The sequence below is a fragment of the Somniosus microcephalus genome, chromosome 3 (genome assembly GCF_052327205.1).
Source record: "Somniosus microcephalus isolate GS21.2 chromosome 3, FLI_Smic_1.0, whole genome shotgun sequence".
Lineage (NCBI taxonomy): Eukaryota > Metazoa > Chordata > Chondrichthyes > Squaliformes > Somniosidae > Somniosus > Somniosus microcephalus.
Genome location: NC_140989.1, coordinates 300,588,195 through 300,615,326, shown reverse-complemented (window position 1 = coordinate 300,615,326; position 27,132 = coordinate 300,588,195). Strand labels below are relative to the sequence as shown.

Sequence of the window (27,132 nt, the reverse complement as noted above, 5' to 3'; positions counted from 1 at the left end):
GTTTTCTAGTGCTGTTGGGGAGGGCTTAAACTAGCTTGGCAGGGGTTGGGAACCTAAGCGTAGATTCAGAAGGGAGAGAAGCAAAGCTGGAAATGAAAGGCAGAAAATTGGTAACTGAGTTTGGAAAGCAGAGGAAATATAAGCTACAAAATAGGCACCAAGGGGGGTTGGCAGTGCTTAATGGTATATACTTCAATGGAAGGAGTCTAGTAAATAAGGCAAATTAGCTGAGGGAACAGATAAACACGTGGAAGTATGATATCATAGCTATTACTGAAACATGGCTGAAAAAAAGGAAGGAATGGCAGCTCAACATTCCTGGTTACATGATTTTCAGGCAAGATAGAGAGGGGGATAAAAAAGAAAGGGGTTACAATATTGGTTAAAGAAACAATTACAGCTGTGAGGAGGGATGATATGTTAGAAGGATCTCAAATGAGGCCATATGGGTTGAACTGAAGAACAAAAGAGGGGCAATCACACTGCTGGGACTGTACTATAGACCCCCAAATAGTCAGAGGGCGATAGAAGAGCAAATATACAGGCAAATTTCTGAGAAGTGCAAAAACAATAGGGCAGTAATAGTCGGGGATTTCAGCTACCCTAATATTAACTGGGATAGAATCAGTGTAAAAGGTATAGAGGGTGCAGAATTCTTAAAATACATTCAGGAAAAACTTTTTTAGCCAGTACATAGCAAGCCCAACAAGAGAGGGGGCGGTTCTGGACTTGGTTTTAGGGAATGAAGGTGGGCAAGTGGAACAGGTATTAGTGGGAGAGCATTTTGGTGGTAGTGATCATAATTCAGTTAGATTTAACGTAGTTATGGAAAAGGACAAAGATAGACCAGGAGTAAAAGTTCTCAATTGGGGAAAGGCCAATTTTACTAAGCTGAGATGTGATTTAGCAGAATTGGACTGGAAACAGCTACTTGAAAGTAAATCAGTGTCAGAGCAGTGGAAGGTATTCAAGGAGGAGATAGTGAGGGTTCAGAGCAAATATGTTCCCACAAAGAAAAAGGGTGGGACTCCCAAATCTAGAGCCCCCTGGATTTCAAGGGGTATACAGGGTAGGATAAGGCAAAAAAGGGAAGCTTATGTCAGATACCGAGAGCTAAATACTGCAGAAAGCCTAGAGGAGTATAGAAAGTACAGGGGTGAAATTAAAAAGGAAATTAGGAAAGCAAATAGAGGGCATGAAAAAATATTGGCAATTAATATAAAGGAAAACCCAAAGATGTTTTATAAATATGTAAAGAGCAACTAAAGAAAGAGTAGGGCCTATTGGAGACCAAAAAGGTAACCTGTGTGTGGAGGCAGAAGATATGGGTGTAGTTCTTAATGAATATTTTGTGTCTGTCTTCAAAAAAGAGAGGGACAATGCAGACATTGTAGTTAAGGAGGAGGAGTGTGAGATATTAGATGAGATAAACATAGTGAGAGAGGAAATATTAAAGGGTTTAGCATCTTTGAAATTAGATAAATCACCAGGCCCGGATGAAATGTATCCCAGACTGTTAGGAGAAGCAAGGGAAGAAATAACAGAGGCTCTGACCATCATTTTCCAATCCTCCCTGGCTACAGGTATGGGCAGGAGGACTGGAGGACTGCTAATGTTGTACCATTTTTTAAAAAGGGAGAAAGGGATAGACTAATTAATTACAGGCAAGTCAGCCTAACCTCGGTGGTGGGCAAATTATTGGAAAAAATTCGGAGGGACAGTATTAATCATCATTTAGAAAGACACGGATTAATCAAGGACAGTCAACATGGATTTGTTAAGGGAAGGTGATGTTTGACTAACTTGAATTAATTTTTTGAGGAGGGAACAAGGAGGGTTGTTGAGGGTAGTGTGTTTGATGTAGTCTACATGGATTTTAGCAAGGCTTTTAACAAGGTCCCATATGGCAGACTTGTCAGAAAAGTAAAAGCCCCTGGGATCTGAGGGAAAGTGGCAAGTTGGATCCAAAATTGGCTCAGTAGCAGAAAGCAAAGGGTAATGGTCGACGGGTGTTTTTGTGACAGGAAGACTGTTTCCAGTGGGGTTCCGCAGGGCTCAGTACCAGGTCCCCTGGTTTTTGTGGTATATATCAATGATTTAGACTTCTATGTAGGGGGCATGATTAAGAAGTTTGCAGATGATACAAAAATTGGCCGTGTGGTTATTAGTGAGGAAGAAAACTGTGGACTGCAGGAAGATATCAATGGACTGGTCAGGTGTGCAGAAAAGTGGCAAAATGGAATCCAATCTGGAGAAGTGTGAGGTAATGCATTTGGGGAGGGCTAACAAGACAAGGGAATACACAATAAATGGTAGGATACTGAGAAGTGTAGAGGAGCAGAGGGACCTTGGAGTGCATGCACACAAATCCCTGAAGGTAGCAGGACAGGTAGATAAGATCGTTAAGAAGGCATACAGGATGCATTCCTCTATTAGCCGAGGTATAGAATATAAGAGCGGGAGGTTATGCTTGAACTGTATAAAACACTAGTTAGGCCGCAGCTAGAGTACTGTGTACAGTTCTGGTCACTACATTACAGGAAAGTTGTTATTGCACTAGAAAGGGTACAGAGGAGCTTTATGCGGATGTTGCCAGGACTGGAGAACTTTAGCTATGCAGAAAGATTGGATAGGCTGGGGTTGTTTTCTTTGGAACAGAGGAGGCTGAGGGAAGACTTAATTGAGGAGTAAAAAATTATGAAGGAAGGATCTATTTCCCTCGGCAGAGAGGTCAATAACCAGATGGCGTAGATTTAAAGTAATTGGTAGAAGGATTAGAGAGGAGTTGAGGAGAACTATTTTTCATCCAGCGGGTGGTGGGTGTCTGGAACTCACTGCTTGAAAGGGTGCTAGAGGCAGAAACCCTCAACGTATTTAAAAAGTACTTAGATATGCACTTGAAGTGCCGTAACCCACAGGGCTATGAACGAAGTGCTGGAAAGTGAGATTAGGCTGGATAGCTCTTTCCTGGCCAGCACAGACATGATGGGCCGAATGGCCTTCTTCTGTGCCATAAATTTCTAAGATCCTATGATACTGTTGATAAAATGTCCAACTGTTTTTTGTTTGTCAGGTTTCTAGTCCTATCACAACATTGAAACAGCCCGAATCAAAGTCATAAATGACATCCTATGTGACTGTGACCGTACTGCACTCCCCTTTCTTGTCCTTCTCTTCTCTGCAGCCTTTGACAAGATTGACACACCATCCTCCTCTAAGTCATTATGGTCTTTTTATTTCCCACCCATCCAGTTTCTGTTAAGTGGTCATGATTAAAATCGGGCCTATAGAGCCACATTAGTTGCCACGAAGTTCACCAGAGGATCACCTACCTTTGCAGCAGTTTACCAGAACATGCGAGTGAGTGTGGATTCAATTCAAGCCTTCAAAATGAAGCTGGACGGGTTTCTGCAAGTAGAAGACATCTCGAGTTATGGAAAGGTAGGTGAGGCCAACAGTGATTAACATATCAGTTACTGCAGTCTCCTGGAACTTGCTTGATTGCCTTTGGGGATCATAGAGGAATTTTCCAGTTTTTATCTAAATTGACCTAAGGTTTGTTGTCTGTATTCGCTACTTAATTGCCTCTCCCAGGAGATCGCGGGACTACACGGTGTGTTGCTGGTTCACATAGCCTGGATGGGACAGGCTGGATGGACCAGTTGTTTTTGTTTTGTCCCTCTTTTTCATATGTCCCTATGGTTTTTGGTGCAATGGGGAGCACTGAAAACTAATGATGGTCTCATGCTGCATTTGCAGTATAAAGGTTGTTCATTGAGATTCTCCCGATGTCAGGCTGGTTAAATGCCCAGCACAATACTGACCCACAAAAATAAGGAAAGGTTCAATTCCTGGCGCAGATGTTCTGATCTCAGGCTGGGCAGCACAACAACTGATGTCAGTGTCCCTGGGCTGAGGAGGTGGGGGTGAAATTATCAAGCGATCTGACCCCTAATTGATGTCTAATGCTGGAGAATGTGTGTGCATGGATATCAGATAAGGACAGGATCAGGAAGGCTTTGATACCTCACAGTGATGATTAGCCTGCATACACTCACTGTCTAGGCTTACAGACATGAAAAATGACAACGCCAGTGATGTCCCGAAGGCACGGGGAAGCTGTGCTCCAGCACGAGTCAGTGCCTAAAGGAAAGGAGAGGGTAACCACAAAAATAAGGTAGTTCATTCAAAAAGTGCTAACACACTGGCACTATTACCCTGCCATTGTATAAAAGGAGTTGGCCACAAGCAGAGGATGAATTTCTGCGGGGGGTTTTCACGCCCATCCGCCGTTTACGCCATTTTTCCCGGGGCTTCCATGGCCAAAGTTACAGGGGACAATCGGAAGAACCCCCACAGTATTCACCCCGCAGTATTCACCTGATAATATTCACCCCGCAGTATTCACTCCACAATATTCACCCCACAGTATTCACCTGATAACATTCACCCCACAGTATTTACCCCACAATATTCACCCCACAATATTCACCCCACAGTATTCACCCGATAATATTCACCCCGCAGTATTCACCCCACAGTATTCACCCCACAGTATTTACCTGATAATATTCACCCCACAGTATTTACCCCACAATATTCACCCCACAGTATTCACCTGATAATATTCACCCCACAGTATTCACCTCACAATATTCATCCCACAGTATTCACCTGATAATAGTCACCCCACAATATTCACCCCACAGTATTCACCCCAAAGTATTCACCCAATAATATTCACCCCACAGTATTTACTCCACAATATTCACCCCACAATATTCACCCCATAGTATTCACCCAATAATATTCACCCCACAGTATTTACCCACAATGTTAACCCCACAGTATTCACCAGGTAATATTCACCCCACAATATTCACCCCACAGTATTCACCCGATAATATTCACCCCACAGTATTCACCCCACAATATTCATCCCACAATATTCACCCCACAGTATTCACCTGATAATATTCACCCCACAGTATTTACTCCACAATATTAACCCCACAATATTCACCTGATAATATTCACCCCACAATATTCACCCCACAGCATTAACCACACAATATTCACCCCACAGTATTCACCTGATAATATTCACATCACAGTATATACCCCACAATATTCACCCCACAATATTCACCGCACTGTATTCACCTCACAATATTCACCACACAATATTCACCCCACAATATTCACCCCACAATATTCACCCCACAGTATTCACCTGATAATATTGACCCCACAGTATTTACCCCACAATATTCATCCCACAGTATTCACACCACAATATTTACCCCAAAGTATTCACCCCGCAGTATTCACCCCACAATATTCACCCCACAGTATTCACCCCGCAGTATTCACCCCGCAGTATTCACCCCACAATATTCACCCCGCAGTATTCACCCCGCAGTATTCACCCCACAGTATTCACCCCGCAGTATTCACCCCACAATATTCACCCCACAGTATTCACCCCACAATATTCACCCCACAGTATTCACCCCGCAGTATTCACCCCACAATATTCACCCCACAGTATTCACCCCGCAGTATTCAGCCCGCAGTATTCACCCCACAATATTCACCCCGCAGTATTCACCCCGCAGTATTCACCCCACAATATTCATCCCACAGTATTCACCCCACAATATTCACCCCACAATATTCATCCCACAGTATTCACCCCACAATATTCACCCCACAGTATTCACCCCGCAGTATTCACCCCACAATATTCACCCCACAGTATTCACCCCACAATATTCACCCCACAGTATTCACCCCGCAGTATTCACCCCACAATATTCACCCCACAGTATTCACCCCACAATATTCACCCCACAGTATTCACCCCACAATATTCACCCCACAATATTCACCCCACAGTATTCACCCCGCAGTATTCACCCCACAATATTCACCCCACAATATTCACCCCACAGTATTCACCCCACAGTACTCACCCCGCAGTATTCACCCCACAATATTCACCCCACAGTATTCACCCGATAATATTCACCCCACAGTATTCACCCCACAATATTCACTCCACAATATTCACCCCACAGTATTCACCTGATGATATTCACCCCACAGTATTCACCCCTCAATATTCAACCCACAGTATTCACCTCACAATATTCACCCCTCGGTATTCACCTCACAATATTCACCTCACAATAATCACCCACAGCATTCACCTCACAATATTCACCCCTCGGTATTCACCTCACAATATTCACCTCACAATAATCACCCACAGCATTCACCTCACAATATTCACCTTACAATATTCACGTTACAATATTCACTCCACAATAGTCACCCCACAGAATTCACACCACAATATTCACCCACAGTATTCACCCCTCAAAATTCTCCCCACAATATTCACCCTACAATATTCACCCCAGTTTTCACCCCACAATATTCACCCCACAGTATTCACCTGATAATATTGACCCCACAGTATTTACCCCACAATATTCATCCCACAGTATTCACACCACAATATTTACCCCAAAGTATTCACCCCGCAGTATTCACCCCACAATATTCACCCCACAATATTCACCCCACAATATTCACCTGATAATATTGACCCCACAGTATTTACCCCACAATATTCATCCCACAGTATTCACACCACAATATTTACCCCAAAGTATTCACCCCGCAGTATTCACCCCACAATATTCACCCCACAGTATTCACCCCGCAGTATTCACCCCGCAGTATTCACCCCACAATATTCACCCCACAATATTCAGCCCACAGTATTCACCTGATAATATTGACCCCACAGTATTTACCCCACAATATTCATCCCACAGTATTCACACCACAATATTTACCCCAAAGTATTCACCCCGCAGTATTCACCCCACAATATTCACCCCACAGTATTCACCCCGCAGTATTCACCCCACAATATTCACCCCACAGTATTCACCCCACAATATTCACCCCACAGTATTCACCCCGCAGTATTCACCCCACAGTATTCACCCCGCAGTATTCACCCCACAATATTCACCCCGCAGTATTCACCCCACAATATTCACCCCACAGTATTCACCCCGCAGTATTCACCCCGCAGTATTCACCCCACAATATTCACCCCGCAGTATTCACCCCGCAGTATTCACCCCACAATATTCATCCCACAGTATTCACCCCACAATATTCATCCCACAATATTCACCCCACAATATTCACCCCACAATATTCACCCCACAGTATTCACCCCACAATATTCACCCCACAGTATTCACCCCGCAGTATTCACCCCACAATATTCACCCCACAGTATTCACCCCACAGTATTCACCCCACAATATTCACCCCGCAGTATTCACCCCACAATATTCACCCCACAGTATTCACCTGATGATATTCACCCCACAGTATTCACCCCTCAATATTCAACCCACAGTATTCACCTCACAATATTCACCCCTCGGTATTCACCTCACAATATTCACCTCACAATAATCACCCACAGCATTCACCTTACAATATTCACTCCACAATAGTCACCCCACAGAATTCACACCACAATATTCACCCACAGTATTCACCCCTCAAAATTCTCCCCACAATATTCACCCTACAATATTCACCCCAGTTTTCACCCCACAATATTCACCCCACAGTATTCACCCCACAGTATTCAAGCCACAATATTCACCCCACAGTATTTACCCCACAATATTCACCCCACTAAATTCACCCACAGTATTCACCCCACACTATTCACCCCACAATATTGACCCCACAATATTGACCCCACAATATTCACCCCACTGTATCACCCCACAATATTCACCCCACAAATTCACCCCACAATATTCACCCGACAGTATTCACCCCACAATATTCACCCCACAATATTCACCCCACTATATTCACCTCACAATATTCACTCCACAATATACACTCCACATTATTCACCCCACAGTAGTCACCCCACAATATTCACCTGAAAATATTCACCCCACAATATTCACCCCACAATATTCACATCACAATATTCACTCCACAATATTGACCCCACAGTAGTCACCCCACAGTATTCACCTCACAATATACACTCCACATTATTCACCCCACAGTAGTCACCCCACAATATTCACCCCACAATATTCACCCCACAATATTCACCTCAAAATATTCACCCCACAATATTCACCTCACAATATTCACCCCACAATATTCACCCCACAATATTCACCCCAAAATATTCACCCACAGTATTCACCCCACAATATTCACCCCACAATATTCACCCCACAAATTCACCCCACAATATTCACCCCAAATTATTCACCACACAGTATTCACCTCACAATATTCACCCCACTATATTCACCCACAGTATTCACCCCTCACTATTCACACCACAATATTGACCCCACAATATTCACCCCTCAATATTCACCCCACAATATTCACTCCACAATATTGCCCCCACAATACTCCCCTCACAATATTCCCCCCACAATATTCACACCACAATATTCACCCCACAATATTCACACCACAATATTCACCCCACAATATTCACACCACAATATTCACCACAAAATATTCATCGACAATATTCACCCCACAGTATTCACCACACAACATTCACCCCGCAATAATCACCTCACAATATTCACCCCACAGTATTCAACCGACAGTATTCACCCAACAGTATTCACCCCACAATAGTCACCCCACAATATTCACCACACACTATTCACCGCACAATATTCACCACACCATATTCACCCGACAGTATTCACCACACAATATTCACCCACAATATTCACCCCACAATTTTCACCCCACAATATTCAGCCCACAATATTCACCCCACAATATTCACCCAACAATATTCACACCACAGTATTCACCCCACAATATTCACCCAACAATATTCACCCCACAGTATTCACCACACAATATTCACCCCACAATATTCACCACACAATATTCACCCCACAATATTCACACCACAATATTCACCCCACAATATTCACCCAACAATATTCACCCCACAGTATTCACCCCACAGTATTCACACCACAATATTCACCCCACAATATTTACTGCACAATATTCACCCCACAGTATTCACCACACAATATTCACCCCACAATATCCACCCGACAATATTCACCCCACAATATTCACCCCACAATATTCACCTCACAATATTCACTCCACAATATTCACCCCACAATATTCACCCCACAGTATTCATCCCACAATATTCACCACACAATATTCATCTCACAATATTCATCTCACAATATTCACCCCACAATATTTACCTGACAATATTCACCCCACAATATTCACCCCACAATATTCGCTATACAATATTCACACCACAGTATTCACCCCACAATATTCACTCCACAGTATTCACCCCACAATATTCACCACACAATATGCACCCCACAATATTCACCCCACAGTATGCACCCCACAATATTCACCCCACAATATTCACCCCACAATATTCATTCGACAATATTCACCCAACAATATTCACCCCACAGTATTCACCCCACAATATGCACCACACAATATTCACCCCACAGTATTCACCCCACAATATTCACCCCACAATATTCAACCCACTATTCACCTCACAATATTCACCCCACAATATTCACCCCACAATATTCACCCCACAATATTCACCCCCCAAAATTCACCCCACAGTATTCACCCCACAATCATCGCCCCACCGTATTCACCCCACAATATTCACCCCACAATATTCACCCCACAGTATTCACCCCACAATATTCACCCCACAATAGTCACCCCCCAAAATTCACCCCACAGTATTCACCCCACAATCATCGCCCCACCGTATTCACCCCACAATATTCACCCCACAATATTCACCCCACAGTATTCACCCCACAATATTCACCCCACAATATTCACCCCAGAGTATTCACCTAACAATATTCACCTCACAATATTCACCCCACAATATTCACCTCACAATATTCACCCCACAATATTCACCCCACAATATTCACCCCACCGTATTCACCCCACAATATTCACCCCACAGTATTCACCCCACAATATTCACCCCACAATATTCACCCCACAGTATTCACCCCACAATAATCGCCCCACAGTATTCACCCCACAATATTCACCCCACAATATTCACCCCACAATATTCACTCCACAATATTCACCCCACAATATTCACCCCACAATATTCACCCCACAAATTTCACTCCACAGTATTCACCCCACAATAATCGCCCCACAGTATTCACCCCACAATATTAACCCCACAATATTCACCCCACAGTATTCACCCCACAATATTCACCCCACAATATTCACCCCAGAGTATTCACCTAACAATATTCACCTCACAATATTCACCCCACAATATTCACCTCACAATATTCACCCCACAATATTCACCCCACAATATTCACCCCACCGTATTCACCCCACAATATTCACCCCACAGTATTCACCCCACAATATTCACCCCACAATATTCACCCCACAGTATTCACCCCACAATAATCGCCCCACAGTATTCACCCCACAATATTCACCCCACAATATTCACCCCACAATATTCACTCCACAATATTCACCCCACAATATTCACCCCACAATATTCACCCCACAAATTTCACTCCACAGTATTCACCCCACAATAATCGCCCCACAGTATTCACCCCACAATATTAACCCCACAATATTCACCCCACAGTATTCACCCCACAATATTCACCCCACAGTATTCAACCCACAATATTCACCCCACAATATTCACCCCACAATATTCACCTCACAATATTCACCCCACAATATTCACCTCACAATATTCACCCTAAATTATTCACCCCACAATATTCACCCCACAGTATTCACTCCACAATATTCACCCGACAATGTTCACCCCACAGTATTCACCCCACAATATTCACCCCACAATATTCACTCCACAATATTCACCCCACAATATTCACCCCACAATATTCACCCCACAATATTCATCGACAATATTCACCCCACAGTATTCACCACACAATATTCACCCCACAATATTCACCCAACAATATTCACCCCACAGTATTCACCCCACAGTATTCACACCACAGTATTCACCCCACAATATTTACTGCACAATATTCACCCCAGAGTATTCACTACACAATATTCACCCCACAATATTCACCCGACAATATTCACCCCACAATATTCACCCCACAATATTCACCTCACAATATTCACTCCACAATATTCACCCCACAATATTCACCCCACAGTATTCATCCCACAATATTCACCACACAATATTCATCTCACAATATTCACCCCACAATATTCACCCCACAATATTTAGCCGACAATATTCACCCCACAATATTCACCCCACAATATTCGCTATACAATATTCACACTACAGTATTCACCCCACAATATTCACTCCACAGTATTCACCCCACAATATTCATTCGACAATATTCACCCAACAATATTCACCCCACAGTATTCACCCCACAGTATGCACCCCACAATATTCACCCCACAATATTCACCCCACAATATTCATTCGACAATATTCACCCAACAATATTCACCCCAAAGTATTCACCCCACAGTATTCACCCCACAATATGCACCCCACAATATTCACCCCACAGTATTCACCCCACAATATTCACCCCACAATATTGACTCAACAATATTCACCCCACAATATTCAACCCACTATTCACCTCACAATATTCACCCCACAATATTCACTCGACAATATTCACCCCACAGTGTTCACCCCACAATATTCACCCCACAATATTCACCCCGCCATATTCACCCCACAGTATTCACCCCACAATATTCACCACACAATATTCACTTCACAATATTCACCCCGCCATATTCACCCAACAGTATTCACCCCATAATATTCACCACACAATATTCACTTCACAATATTCACCCCAGAATATTCACCCCAGAATATTCACCCCACAGTATTCACCCCACAATATTCACCCCACAATATTCACCCCACAATATTCACCCCACAATATTCACCCCCCAAAATTCACCCCACAGTATTCACCCCACAATCATCGCCCCACCGTATTCACCCCACAATATTCACCCCACAATATTCACCCCACAGTATTCACCCCACAATATTCACCCCACAATATTCACCCCACAATATTCACCCCACAATATTCACCTCACAATATTCACCCCACAGTATTCACCCCACAATATTCACCCCACAGTATTCACCCCACAATATTCACCCCACAATATTCACCCCACAGTATTCACCTAACAATATTCACCTCACAATATTCACCCCACAATATTCACCTCACAATATTCACCCCACAATATTCACCCCACAATATTCACCCCACAGTATTCACCCCACAATATTCACCCCACAGTATTCACCCCACAATATTCACCCCACAATATTCACCCCACAGTATTCACCCCACAATATTCACCCCACAGTATTCAACCCACAATATTCACCCCACCATATTCACCCCACAATATTCACCTCACAATATTCACCCCACAATATTCACCTCACAATATTCACCCACAGTATTCACCCCACAATATTCACCCCACAATATTCACCCTAAATTATTCACCCCACAATATTCACCCCACAGTATTCACTCCACAATATTCACCCGACAATGTTCACCCCACAGTATTCACCCCACAATATTCACCCCACAATATTCACTCCACAATATTCACCCCACAATATTCACCCCACAATATTCACCCCACAATATTCATCGACAATATTCACCCCACAGTATTCACCACACAATATTCACCCACAATATTCACCCCACAATATTCACCCGACAGTATTCACCACACAATATTCACCCCACAATATTCACTCAACAATATTCACCCCACAATATTCAACCCACTATTCACCTCACAATATTCACCCCATAATATTCACTCGACAATATTCACCCCACAGTGTTCACCCCACAATATTCACCCCACAATATTCACTCAACAATATTCACCCCACAATATTCAACCCACGATTCACCTCACAATATTCACCCCATAATATTCACTCGACAATATTCACCCCACAGTGTTCACCCCACAGTATTCACCCCACAATATTCACCACACAATATTCACTTCACAATATTCACCCCAGAATATTCACCCAACAGTATTCACCCCATAATATTCACCACACAATATTCACTTCACAATATTCACCCCAGAATATTCACCCCAGAATATTCACCCCACAGTATTCACCCCACAATATTCACCCCACAATATTCACCCCACAATATTCACCCCACAATATTCACCCCCCAAAATTCACCCCACAGTATTCACCCCACAATCATCGCCCCACCGTATTCACCCCACAATATTCACCCCACAATATTCACCCCACAGTATTCACCCCACAATATTCACCTCACAGTATTCACCACACAATATTCACCCCACAATATTCACCCCACAATATTCACCCCACAATATTCACCCCACAATATTCACCTCACAATATTCACTCCACAATATTCACCCCACAATATTCACCCCACAGTATTCATCCCACAATATTCACCACACAATATTCATCTCACAATATTCACCCCACAATATTCACCCCACAATATTTACCCGACAATATTCACCCCACAATATTCACCCCACAATATTCGCTATACAATATTCACACTACAGTATTCACCCCACAATATTCACTCCACAGTATTCACCCCACAATATTCACCCCACAATATTCACCCCACAATATTCGCTATACAATATTCACACTACAGTATTCACCCCACAATATTCACCCCACAATATGCACCCCACAATATTCACCCCACAATATGCACCCCACAATATTCACCCCACAGTATGCACCCCACAATATTCACCCCACAATATTCACCCCACAATATTCATTCGACAATATTCACCCAACAATATTCACCCCACAGTATTCACCCCACAGTATTCACCCCACAATATGCACCCCACAATATTCACCCCACAGTATTCACCCCACAATATTCACCCCACAATATTCAACCCACTATTCACCTCACAATATTCACCCCACAATATTCACCCCACAATATTCACCCCACAATATTCACCCCCCAAAATTCACCCCACAGTATTCACCCCACAATTATCGCCCCACCGTATTCACCCCACAATATTCACCCCACAATATTCACCCCACAGTATTCACCCCACAATATTCACCCCACAATAGTCACCCCCCAAAATTCACCCCACAGTATTCACCCCACAATCATCGCCCCACCGTATTCACCCCACAATATTCACCCCACAATATTCACCCCACAGTATTCACCCCACAATATTCACCCCACAATATTCACCCCAGAATATTCACCTAACAATATTCACCTCACAATATTCACCCCACAATATTCACCTCACAATATTCACCCCACAATATTCACCCCACAATATTCACCCCACCGTATTCACCCCACAATATTCACCCCACAGTATTCACCCCACAATATTCACCCCACAATATTCACCCCACAGTATTCACCCCACAATAATCGCCCCACAGTATTCACCCCACAATATTCACCCCACAATATTCACCCCACAATATTCACTCCACAATATTCACCCCACAATATTCACCCCACAATATTCACCCCACAAATTTCACTCCACAGTATTCACCCCACAATAATCGCCCCACAGTATTCACCCCACAATATTAACCCCACAATATTCACCCCACAGTATTCACCCCACAATATTCACCCCACAGTATTCAACCCACAATATTCACCCCACAATATTCACCCCACAATATTCACCTCACAATATTCACCCCACAATATTCACCTCACAATATTCACCCACAGTATTCACCCCACAATATTCACCCCACAATATTCACCCTAAATTATTCACCCCACAATATTCACCCCACAGTATTCACTCCACAATATTCACCCGACAATGTTCACCCCACAGTATTCACCCCACAATATTCACCCCACAATATTCACTCCACAATATTCACCCCACAATATTCACCCCACAATATTCACCCCACAATATTCATCGACAATATTCACCCCACAGTATTCACCACACAATATTCACCCCACAATATTCACCCAACAATATTCACCCCACAGTATTCACCCCACAGTATTCACACCACAGTATTCACCCCACAATATTTACTGCACAATATTCACCCCAGAGTATTCACTACACAATATTCACCCCACAATATTCACCCGACAATATTCACCCCACAATATTCACCCCACAATATTCACCTCACAATATTCACTCCACAATATTCACCCCACAATATTCACCCCACAGTATTCATCCCACAATATTCACCACACAATATTCATCTCACAATATTCACCCCACAATATTCACCCCACAATATTTAGCCGACAATATTCACCCCACAATATTCACCCCACAATATTCGCTATACAATATTCACACTACAGTATTCACCCCACAATATTCACTCCACAGTATTCACCCCACAATATTCATTCGACAATATTCACCCAACAATATTCACCCCACAGTATTCACCCCACAGTATGCACCCCACAATATTCACCCCACAATATTCACCCCACAATATTCATTCGACAATATTCACCCAACAATATTCACCCCAAAGTATTCACCCCACAGTATTCACCCCACAATATGCACCCCACAATATTCACCCCACAGTATTCACCCCACAATATTCACCCCACAATATTCACTCAACAATATTCACCCCACAATATTCAACCCACTATTCACCTCACAATATTCACCCCACAATATTCACTCGACAATATTCACCCCACAGTGTTCACCCCACAATATTCACCCCACAATATTCACCCCGCCATATTCACCCCACAGTATTCACCCCACAATATTCACCACACAATATTCACTTCACAATATTCACCCCGCCATATTCACCCAACAGTATTCACCCCATAATATTCACCACACAATATTCACTTCACAATATTCACCCCAGAATATTCACCCCAGAATATTCACCCCACAGTATTCACCCCACAATATTCACCCCACAATATTCACCCCACAATATTCACCCCACAATATTCACTCCCCAAAATTCACCCCACAGTATTCACCCCACAATCATCGCCCCACCGTATTCACCCCACAATATTCACCCCACAATATTCACCCCACAGTATTCACCCCACAATATTCACCCCACAATATTCACCCCACAATATTCACCCCACAATATTCACCTCACAATATTCACCCCACAGTATTCACCCCACAATATTCACCCCACAGTATTCACCCCACAATATTCACCCCACAATATTCACCCCACAGTATTCACCTAACAATATTCACCTCACAATATTCACCCCACAATATTCACCTCACAATATTCACCCCACAATATTCACCCCACAATATTCACCCCACAGTATTCACCCCACAATATTCACCCCACAGTATTCACCCCACAATATTCACCCCACCATATTCACCCCACAGTATTCACCCCACAATATTCACCCCACAGTGTTCAACCCACAATATTCACCCCACCATATTCACCCCACAATATTCACCTCACAATATTCACCCCACAATATTCACCTCACAATATTCACCCACAGTATTCACCCCACAATATTCACCCCACAATATTCACCCTAAATTATTCACCCCACAATATTCACCCCACAGTATTCACTCCACAATATTCACCCGACAATGTTCACCCCACAGTATTCACCCCACAATATTCACCCCACAATATTCACTCCACAATATTCACCCCACAATATTCACCCCACAATATTCACCCCACAATATTCATCGACAATATTCACCCCACAGTATTCACCACACAATATTCACCCACAATATTCACCCCACAATATTCACCCGACAGTATTCACCACACAATATTCACCCCACAATATTCACTCAACAATATTCACCCCACAATATTCAACCCACTATTCACCTCACAATATTCACCCCATAATATTCACTCGACAATATTCACCCCACAGTGTTCACCCCACAATATTCACCCCACAATATTCACTCAACAATATTCACCCCACAATATTCAACCCACGATTCACCTCACAATATTCACCCCATAATATTCACTCGACAATATTCACCCCACAGTGTTCACCCCACAGTATTCACCCCACAATATTCACCACACAATATTCACTTCACAATATTCACCCCAGAATATTCACCCAACAGTATTCACCCCATAATATTCACCACACAATATTCACTTCACAATATTCACCCCAGAATATTCACCCCAGAATATTCACCCCACAGTATTCACCCCACAATATTCACCCCACAATATTCACCCCACAATATTCACCCCACAATATTCACCCCCCAAAATTCACCCCACAGTATTCACCCCACAATCATCGCCCCACCGTATTCACCCCACAATATTCACCCCACAATATTCACCCCACAGTATTCACCCCACAATATTCACCTCACAGTATTCACCACACAATATTCACCCCACAATATTCACCCCACAATATTCACCCCACAATATTCACCTCACAATATTCACTCCACAATATTCACCCCACAATATTCACCCCACAGTATTCATCCCACAATATTCACCACACAATATTCATCTCACAATATTCACCCCACAATATTCACCCCACAATATTTACCCGACAATATTCACCCCACAATATTCACCCCACAATATTCGCTATACAATATTCACACTACAGTATTCACCCCACAATATTCACTCCACAGTATTCACCCCACAATATTCACCCCACAATATTCACCCCACAATATTCGCTATACAATATTCACACTACAGTATTCACCCCACAATATTCACCCCACAATATGCACCCCACAATATTCACCCCACAATATGCACCCCACAATATTCACCCCACAGTATGCACCCCACAATATTCACCCCACAATATTCACCCCACAATATTCATTCGACAATATTCACCCAACAATATTCACCCCACAGTATTCACCCCACAGTATTCACCCCACAATATGCACCCCACAATATTCACCCCACAGTATTCACCCCACAATATTCACCCCACAATATTCAACCCACTATTCACCTCACAATATTCACCCCACAATATTCACCCCACAATATTCACCCCACAATATTCACCCCCCAAAATTCACCCCACAGTATTCACCCCACAATTATCGCCCCACCGTATTCACCCCACAATATTCACCCCACAATATTCACCCCACAGTATTCACCCCACAATATTCACCCCACAATATTCACCCCCCAAAATTCACCCCACAGTATTCACCCCACAATCATCGCCCCACCGTATTCACCCCACAATATTCACCCCACAATATTCACCCCACAGTATTCACCCCACAATATTCACCCCACAATATTCACCCCACAGTATTCACCTAACAATATTCACCTCACAATATTCACCCCACAATATTCACCTCACAATATTCACCCCACAATATTCACCCCACAATATTCACCCCACCGTATTCACCCCACAATATTCACCCCACAGTATTCACCCCACAATATTCACCCCACAATATTCACCCCACAGTATTCACCCCACAATAATCGCCCCACAGTATTCACCCCACAATATTCACCCCACAATATTCACTCCACAATATTCACCCCACAATATTCACCCCACAAATTTCACTCCACAGTATTCACCCCACAATAATCGCCCCACAGTATTCACCCCACAATATTAACCCCACAATATTCACCCCACAGTATTCACCCCACAATATTCACCCCACAGTATTCAACCCACAATATTCACCCCACAATATTCACCTCACAATATTCACCCCACAATATTCACCTCACAATATTCACCCACAGTATTCACCCCACAATATTCACCCCACAATATTCACCCTAAATTATTCACCCCACAATATTCACCCCACAGTATTCACTCCACAATATTCACCCGACAATGTTCACCCCACAGTATTCACCCCACAATATTCACCCCACAATATTCACTCCACAATATTCACCCCACAATATTCACCCCACAATATTCACCCCACAATATTCATCGACAATATTCACCCCACAGTATTCACCACACAATATTCACCCCACAATATTCACCCAACAATATTCACCCCACAGTATTCACCCCACAGTATTCACACCACATTATTCACCCCACAATATTTACTGCACAATATTCACCCCAGAGTATTCACCACACAATATTCACCCCACAATATTCACCCGACAATATTCACCCCACAATATTCACCCCACAATATTCACCTCACAATATTCACTCCACAATATTCACCCCACAGTATTCATCCCACAATATTCACCACACAATATTCATCTCACAATATTCACCCCACAATATTCACCCCACAATATTTACCCGACAATATTCACCCCACAATATTCACCCCACAATATTCGCTATACAATATTCACACTACAGTATTCACCCCACAATATTCACTCCACAGTATTCACCCCACAATATTCATTCGACAATATTCACCCAACAATATTCACCCCACAGTATTCACCCCACAGTATGCACACCACAATATTCACCCCACAATATTCACCCCACAATATTCATTCGACAATATTCACCCCACAATATTCACCCCACAGTATTCACCCCACAATATTCACCCCACAATATTCACTCAACAATATTCACCCCACAATATTCAACCCACTATTCACCTCACAATATTCACCCCACAATATTCACTCGACAATATTCACCCCACAGTGTTCACCCCACAATATTCACCCCACAATATTCACCCCGCCATATTCACCCCACAGTATTCACCCCACAATATTCACCACACAATATTCACTTCACAATATTCACCCCAGAATATTCACCCAACAGTATTCACCCCATAATATTCACCACACAATATTCACTTCACAATATTCACCCCAGAATATTCACCCCACAATATTCACCCCACAATATTCACCCCACAATATTCACCCCACAATATTCACCCCACAATATTCACCCCCCAAAATTCACCCCACAGTATTCACCCCACAATCATCGCCCCACCGTATTCACCCCACAATATTCACCCCACAATATTCACCCCACAGTATTCACCCCACAATATTCACCCCACAATATTCACCCCACAATATTCACCCCACAATATTCACCTCACAATATTCACCTCACAATATTCACCCCACAGTATTCACCCCACAATATTCACCCCACAGTATTCACCCCACAATATTCACCCCACAATATTCACCCCACAGTATTCACCTAACAATATTCACCTCACAATATTCACCCCACAATATTCACCTCACAATATTCACCCCACAATATTCACCCCACAATATTCACCCCACAGTATTCACCCCACAGTATTCACCCCACAGTATTCACCCCACAATATTCACCCCACAGTATTCACCCCACAATATTCACCCCACAATATTCACCCCACAGTATTCACCCCACAATAATCGCCCCACAGTAATCACCCCACAATATTCACCCCACAATATTCACTCCACAATATTCACCCCACAATATTCACCCCACAAATTTCACTCCACAGTATTCACCCCACAATAATCGCCCCACAGTATTCACCCCACAATATTAACCCCACAATATTCACCCCACAGTAGTCACCCCACAATATTCACCCCACAGTATTCAACCCACAATATTCACCCCACAATATTCACCTCACAATATTCACCCCACAATATTCACCTCACAATATTCACCCACAGTATTCACCCCACAATATTCACCCTAAATTATTCACCCCACAATATTCACCCCACAGTATTCACTCCACAATATTCACCCGACAATGTTCACCCCACAGTATTCACCCCACAATATTCACCCCACAATATTCACTCCACAATATTCACCCCACAATATTCACCCCACAATATTCACCCCACAATATTCATCGACAATATTCACCCCACAGTATTCACCACACAATATTCACCCACAATATTCACCCCACAATATTCACCCGACAGTATTCACCACACAATATTCACCCCACAATATTCACTCAACAATATTCACCCCACAATATTCAACCCACTATTCACCTCACAATATTCACCCCATAATATTCACTCGACAATATTCACCCCACAGTGTTCACCCCACAATATTCACCCCACAATATTCACTCAACAATATTCACCCCACAATATTCAACCCACTATTCACCTCACAATATTCACCCAATAATATTCACTCGACAATATTCACCCCACAGTGTTCACCCCACAGTATTCACCCCACAATATTCACCACACAATATTCACTTCACAATATTCACTGAAGTAAGATTTAAAAATGAGCGTAACAGGGCACGTTTAGTAGAACGCAATTGCGCAGCAAAATGTTTAAAGATGAAATGTACTAATTACTCGTATGTTTAATTGCAGAAATGACCATACCAGTTTAGAGAGATGAAACTTACAAAAAGAGACAATGGCATAACCCTTTTCTGGAAAAACGAAACTTAGTAGTGGTCAAGAGAGAGAGGGTCTCGTTTCTCAGAAATCACATGACCTGATGACTCATTTCCAAGAAATCAGAGGGGCCACAGGCCCATACAGTGAAAAGTGAAACTTATGTTATTGGTTACCTTGTAGAAGTTAGACACACCTAGTTAGTGATTAATGTATAGACTTTTAAATCGATTGGACCTCTGGAGTAGGAGGTCTCGGAATATGTGTATAACTGTGTAAACCTCAAGAGATTCGGTGGAGTTGGAGCCTTGTGTTGGGACGCAAGAGCCATAGCTCCCCAGGCCTGAATAAACCGTTTTTACTTCAATTATTGGGTCTGTCTTTCTTACAACAAGCCAGTGTAGTCGACTTTGTATATCACTTAGTCCACACTTTGGGGGCTTACATCAATTGGCGACGAGGATGGGATGCGCGTTCTGAACCTGACTCTCGGACAGCGTTAACCTAAGACGGGTGAGTATGTTTTAATTACCACCTGTAAAATTAGGGGTTAACTGCTGGCGAGACGTTGAGTCAGAATCGACGTATAAAAGAACTATAAAAAGAAAGACACCTTTAATTGAAGGCGGTTAAAAAGTAAACTGCAGTAGGGGTAGGGACAGGTAGTTCCCTACCAACCTTTGGGACAGGTAGTTCCCGAAGGACCGTGAGGCGGGAAAACCTCGGTAGGGGCAGGTAGTTCCCTACCAACCTTTGGGGCAGATAGTTCCCTAAGGACCGGGAGGTGGTGATACCTCAGTTAGGGGCAGGTAGTTCCCTAAAATCCGTGAGACGGTGAAATCTCAACAATTGAATGAATGGGTGCACCGTGGTGAGTGAATGAGATAAAACCCGACGGTCCTAAAGAGGTTAGAACGGACAAGGGTGAGGTCTGTCCCCAAGCACCTAGCCTGAGCCTGAATTAAGAGGACAGTAGTCCCACGTGACGGCCAGGATCAAGTAGGACGCCGGGAGCTACAGACCCCACAGTACCGAAACCTCGGGACTAAAGGGTTGGTGTGTGTCTAACAAAACGAAGTGACTAATAGAAAGCAAGAAACTAATGAAGGTGACGCTATAGGGGCGAACAACGTAGCGTACAAACCTAATTCACCAATACCGTGAATTAAGCATTAAACATAGCAGTTAGTTATGACTAAGAGGGTGGAAGAAGAATCCTCAAGGGACCTGGATTCTATAACCCGACTCCTGGAAAATAAAAAGAAACAGTGCAGAGAGCCAAAGGCTTGGTGGGGAGGAGCTAAAGATAAAGAGGCAACAGATAATGTAAGGAATTGAAACAGAAGGGAGAGATAAAGTAGGAAAAAGATCTAATTTGCAGGCGAACCAATTTGAAACCCCAGCAAAAAAAAAAAAAAACAAACAAACAGGGATTTGGAAACTAGGGAAAGCTGTTGAGTCAGATTTAAAAAGGAAGGAAAAGATAAACTTAAAGCTTTACCAACATGGAAGTTATTAGCATCTGTACCAAGACAAGTAAAACACGAGATTTGCTGAGTGAAAGGAACCTTAGACATATGCTGAAATTACAGTTTGTATAAAAATGTGTGAGTGTGGATGTTTTCCTGATTAGGAATGTTTAAGAGGATTCAATATTCCTTTGTCTGAAAATCTGTCCGTTAAGAAAAAGAAATGTCTGCTGTGTGTTGTAGCTCCACCCACTTCTCTGTGTTAAAGTAAAAGCATTTAACCCCTTTGTCTTGTCGGGGATTTTGGAAGTTTAAGAATGTGCAAATAAGATTGTGCCCTCAGAATGAAAAAAAAAACCTATTACAATTTAAGTTAAGCTGGAGTGTAAAAACTGAGAAGAGCAACAAAAAGTTTGTTTAATGAAAGATTAAGTTTCAGTCTAAGATCTAACCTTGAAGTTATGAGGTAAATTAACCTATTAAAACCAGACTTTCATTGTGGCCACAGTGAAATTCTGGTTGATGTAAATTGGTGTAGTCCGAATTGAATAAGATAACTCCACTCCGCAAGAATATCTGATAGCGGCAGGTCCCTTTACAATATTTAATTGACTATGGTACTGGAAGCCTTATAGAAGGCGGGACTAGAGTTAAACCTTAGAAAGGTATAGGTAGGGAAGGATGAAGTAGTCGACCTAGGATACATAGTGACACAAGGGAAGAGACAAATGCCCAAAAACAGATGGGAGGGGCATTAGGACTGGCTGCGTGCTTTGATTGCTCGCAAGCTTCTAGGGATGGCAGCAGGAAGGGACCGCGCCAGAGAGGGGAGGGGGATCCGAGGATGTTTGTTGATGCATTGGTAGGGGGCCGACAGGGCAAAATGTTAATAGACACAGGAGCCACAATCTCATTGACAGACTTACCCTTGCCCCGAACGAAACTTTCAGTTAGTATAGCAGGAATCGGTGGACGAAGAATCAGGGCTTATAAGAGCGAAACAGTCTTACTAGAAATTGGCTGTATAATAATACCTACACAGTTGTGGGTATGCGAGAACACCGAAGGAACGATCCTAGGGATAGATATACTGCGAGAAGTAGGAGCTTTAATCGACCCTAAAGCGAATGAAGTGTACTGGCCCCCAGATTATAAGTCAAACAAACAGGCAGGCCCAGGAAACAAAGTAGAAATGGCCCAGCCTATACAGGATTTGATCAAAGGGGGGTAGCCAAAGGAAAATGTGTAAACCTATATAGATAGTCGGAATGCCTTTGGGGTGGTGTCTGATTACATGATAGCGGGAGTAGGCAGGGATATATGACACCAGGAGAAGACCCGTAAGAGACAAGAATATAATCAAAGAATTAGTAGGAACCTCTCTCCTACCCAAAGAGTCCGTAATAATAAATTAAAGCACACAAGAGGATGGGCAGCTAAACGATCAACTGAGAGAGGGAATCTGACCAATGAAGCCCAAATGTTCATGTTGAATCAAAGTGTGAAACCACAACTGTCTTTCAGTCAGGGATGTTTTTTGGGTTGCGTGGAGTGACGCAATAATGTTTAGCTCAGCTCCACCTTCAAAAGCCTGCGAAGGAGTTAACCCTTTCCACTGACAGCTGTTTGAGTTCACCAAGCAACAACTTCAGTATTACTGAATAGAACTTAAAGATATTGGACATTATTAAATTTAAGTTTCTTAATGTTAAGCTGATATTTCCCCACAGTGATAGAAGGATAATGTTAAGCTGATATTTCCCCACAGTGATAGAAGGAAAATTAGGATTTGATAAATGGAAGTTATCTTATAAACTAATTGCAGCACCGTCTCAAACGGCCGGGAGACTGCTGGGGAGGCTGTCCGGTTACCCAAAGATAAATCTGGACAGATAGTTAGAGACATGAGGCCAAAGACCAACAGATTATACGGGATCGAGAACAGGATACACGGGACAACCCCGATACGATGTGATTAATATAGGAGAAGTACAAAGGGAAGGTGGGTTAAATATCATGATGTCCCTACCAAGGTGCTTTGGGAAAGGGATGAAGATAATAAACAGAAGAATGAAACCTACAGGGGGGTGGTAGTGGACGGGTGCCACCACAAGGGAAGGACATGGGTGTGCACACATCCCCCCACTGAGGGAGACACATCCGAGTACGGATTTATGAAAATTACCAATTGCACCCTCGAGGTTCACCCAAGGGGATACACTGGACCTGGGTAGCATCAAGGAACAATGGGACCTGTTGTGTCACCACAATTGAACAGAAATGTGAATATCAAGATATGGCTTATACCATTCCCCAACCAAACCGTTGTTTTGGTCTAAAGATACCTACACAGATAGGAAAACCTGGTCATTTGATAATATGGGACTTACTAAAAAGGGTTGAAACTTATGTCATACCAGAGCCCAAGGCAATTCCTAAGTTAGAGGAAGCTTGGCAGAAGTTACGGCAGGAAACGAAGGAAATTTTAAAGTACTATCATAAAATAGAAGAAGGCTTAAAGAAACAACAAAAAGACATTAGTACAACATTAGAGGAAACTCACCCACTTCCTCATATTTTGATAATTGGGGACCAGGATGGTCGGGGACTGTGGGCGCCTCGGTGGTACAAGGCATAATGATATTCCTCTTGATTGTCATTCTGATATATTGTGTATTTTTATTTCTCCAGTGCCTTTGTGCCAGAATGAGTAAGGCCGAAAGTGGTGCGGTGAAAGAAGTAGAGCCTGAGGAGGGGCAGGTAGTGATGTTAAGAATGGACAACTCCCCCGCCTCTCCAAGGCAAATGGTGTAAGACGCGATGGGAAGCCCTGAAATTATATGGGATTAATTGGGCATGGTAATTAAAGACCGGGCCGGCCAACCGTAAGATGGAGGTGGCAGAAGGAGGGTGGCAGAAGGAGGGTGGTGAATGAGGACTGGTGTGTGATGACAGTCTCGAATTGGCACGTCACACACCCCACGTGGGAATGAGGGACAGGCTTGAGCAGAAAAGCCTCAACCATTAGTGCAGGGTCTAAGGGGCCCCGGGAATGGTTACACCAGAAGGAGTGCATAAAGGAAAGACCACCCTAAAGGAAAGCCCACCGTAGAGGAAAGACCACCATACCACAGAGGGGGGAAGTCGGCCTCCAAATTGATAGGATATATACATGTATAACCTAGACTGGTAGAAGGCCAGGGAGTGCACGCTCTGGCAGACACCAGGCAGTGGACATACATGTTGACCTGTTTTGGAACAATTGTCCAAAAGGTCAAAAGGAGGGACTGAAGTAAGATTTAAAAATGAGCGTAACAGGGCACGTTTAGTAGAACGCAATTGCGCAGCAAAATGTTTAAAGATGAAATGTACTAATTACTCGTATGTTTAATTGCAGAAATGACCATACCAGTTTAGAGAGATGAAACTTACAAAAAGAGACAATGGCATAACCCTTTTCTGGAAAAACGAAACTTAGTAGTGGTCAAGAGAGAGAGGGTCTCGTTTCTCAGAAATCACATGACCTGATGACTCATTTCCAAGAAATCAGAGGGGCCACAGGCCCATACAGTGAAAAGTGAAACTTATGTTATTGGTTACCTTGTAGAAGTTAGACACACCTAGTTAGTGATTAATGTATAGACTTTTAAATCGATTGGACCTCTGGAGTAGGAGGTCTCGGAATATGTGTATAACTGTGTAAACCTCAAGAGATTCGGTGGAGTTGGAGCCTTGTGTTGGGACGCAAGAGCCATAGCTCCCCAGGCCTGAATAAACCGTTTTTACTTCAATTATTGGGTCTGTCTTTCTTACAACAAGCCAGTGTAGTCGACTTTGTATATCACTTAGTCCACACTTTGGGGGCTTACATCATTCACCCCAGAATATTCACCCAACAGTATTCACCCCATAATATTCACCACACAATATTCACTTCACAATATTCACCCCAGAATATTCACCCCACAGTATTCACCCCACAATATTCACCCCACAATATTCACCCCACAG

General features: G+C 43.0%; 1 long non-coding RNA gene across 1 annotated transcript; it reads left to right on the top strand.

Moving 5' to 3' along the window:
- The first annotated feature begins 1,198 nt into the window (after window positions 1-1,198).
- On the top strand, window positions 1,199-26,912 carry LOC147122097 (uncharacterized). The gene is made up of 2 exons (XR_015077677.1): window positions 1,199-3,441; window positions 21,626-26,912. It is a non-coding gene; the product is annotated as an uncharacterized LOC147122097 (long non-coding RNA).
- Window positions 26,913-27,132: the final 220 nt, after the last annotated feature.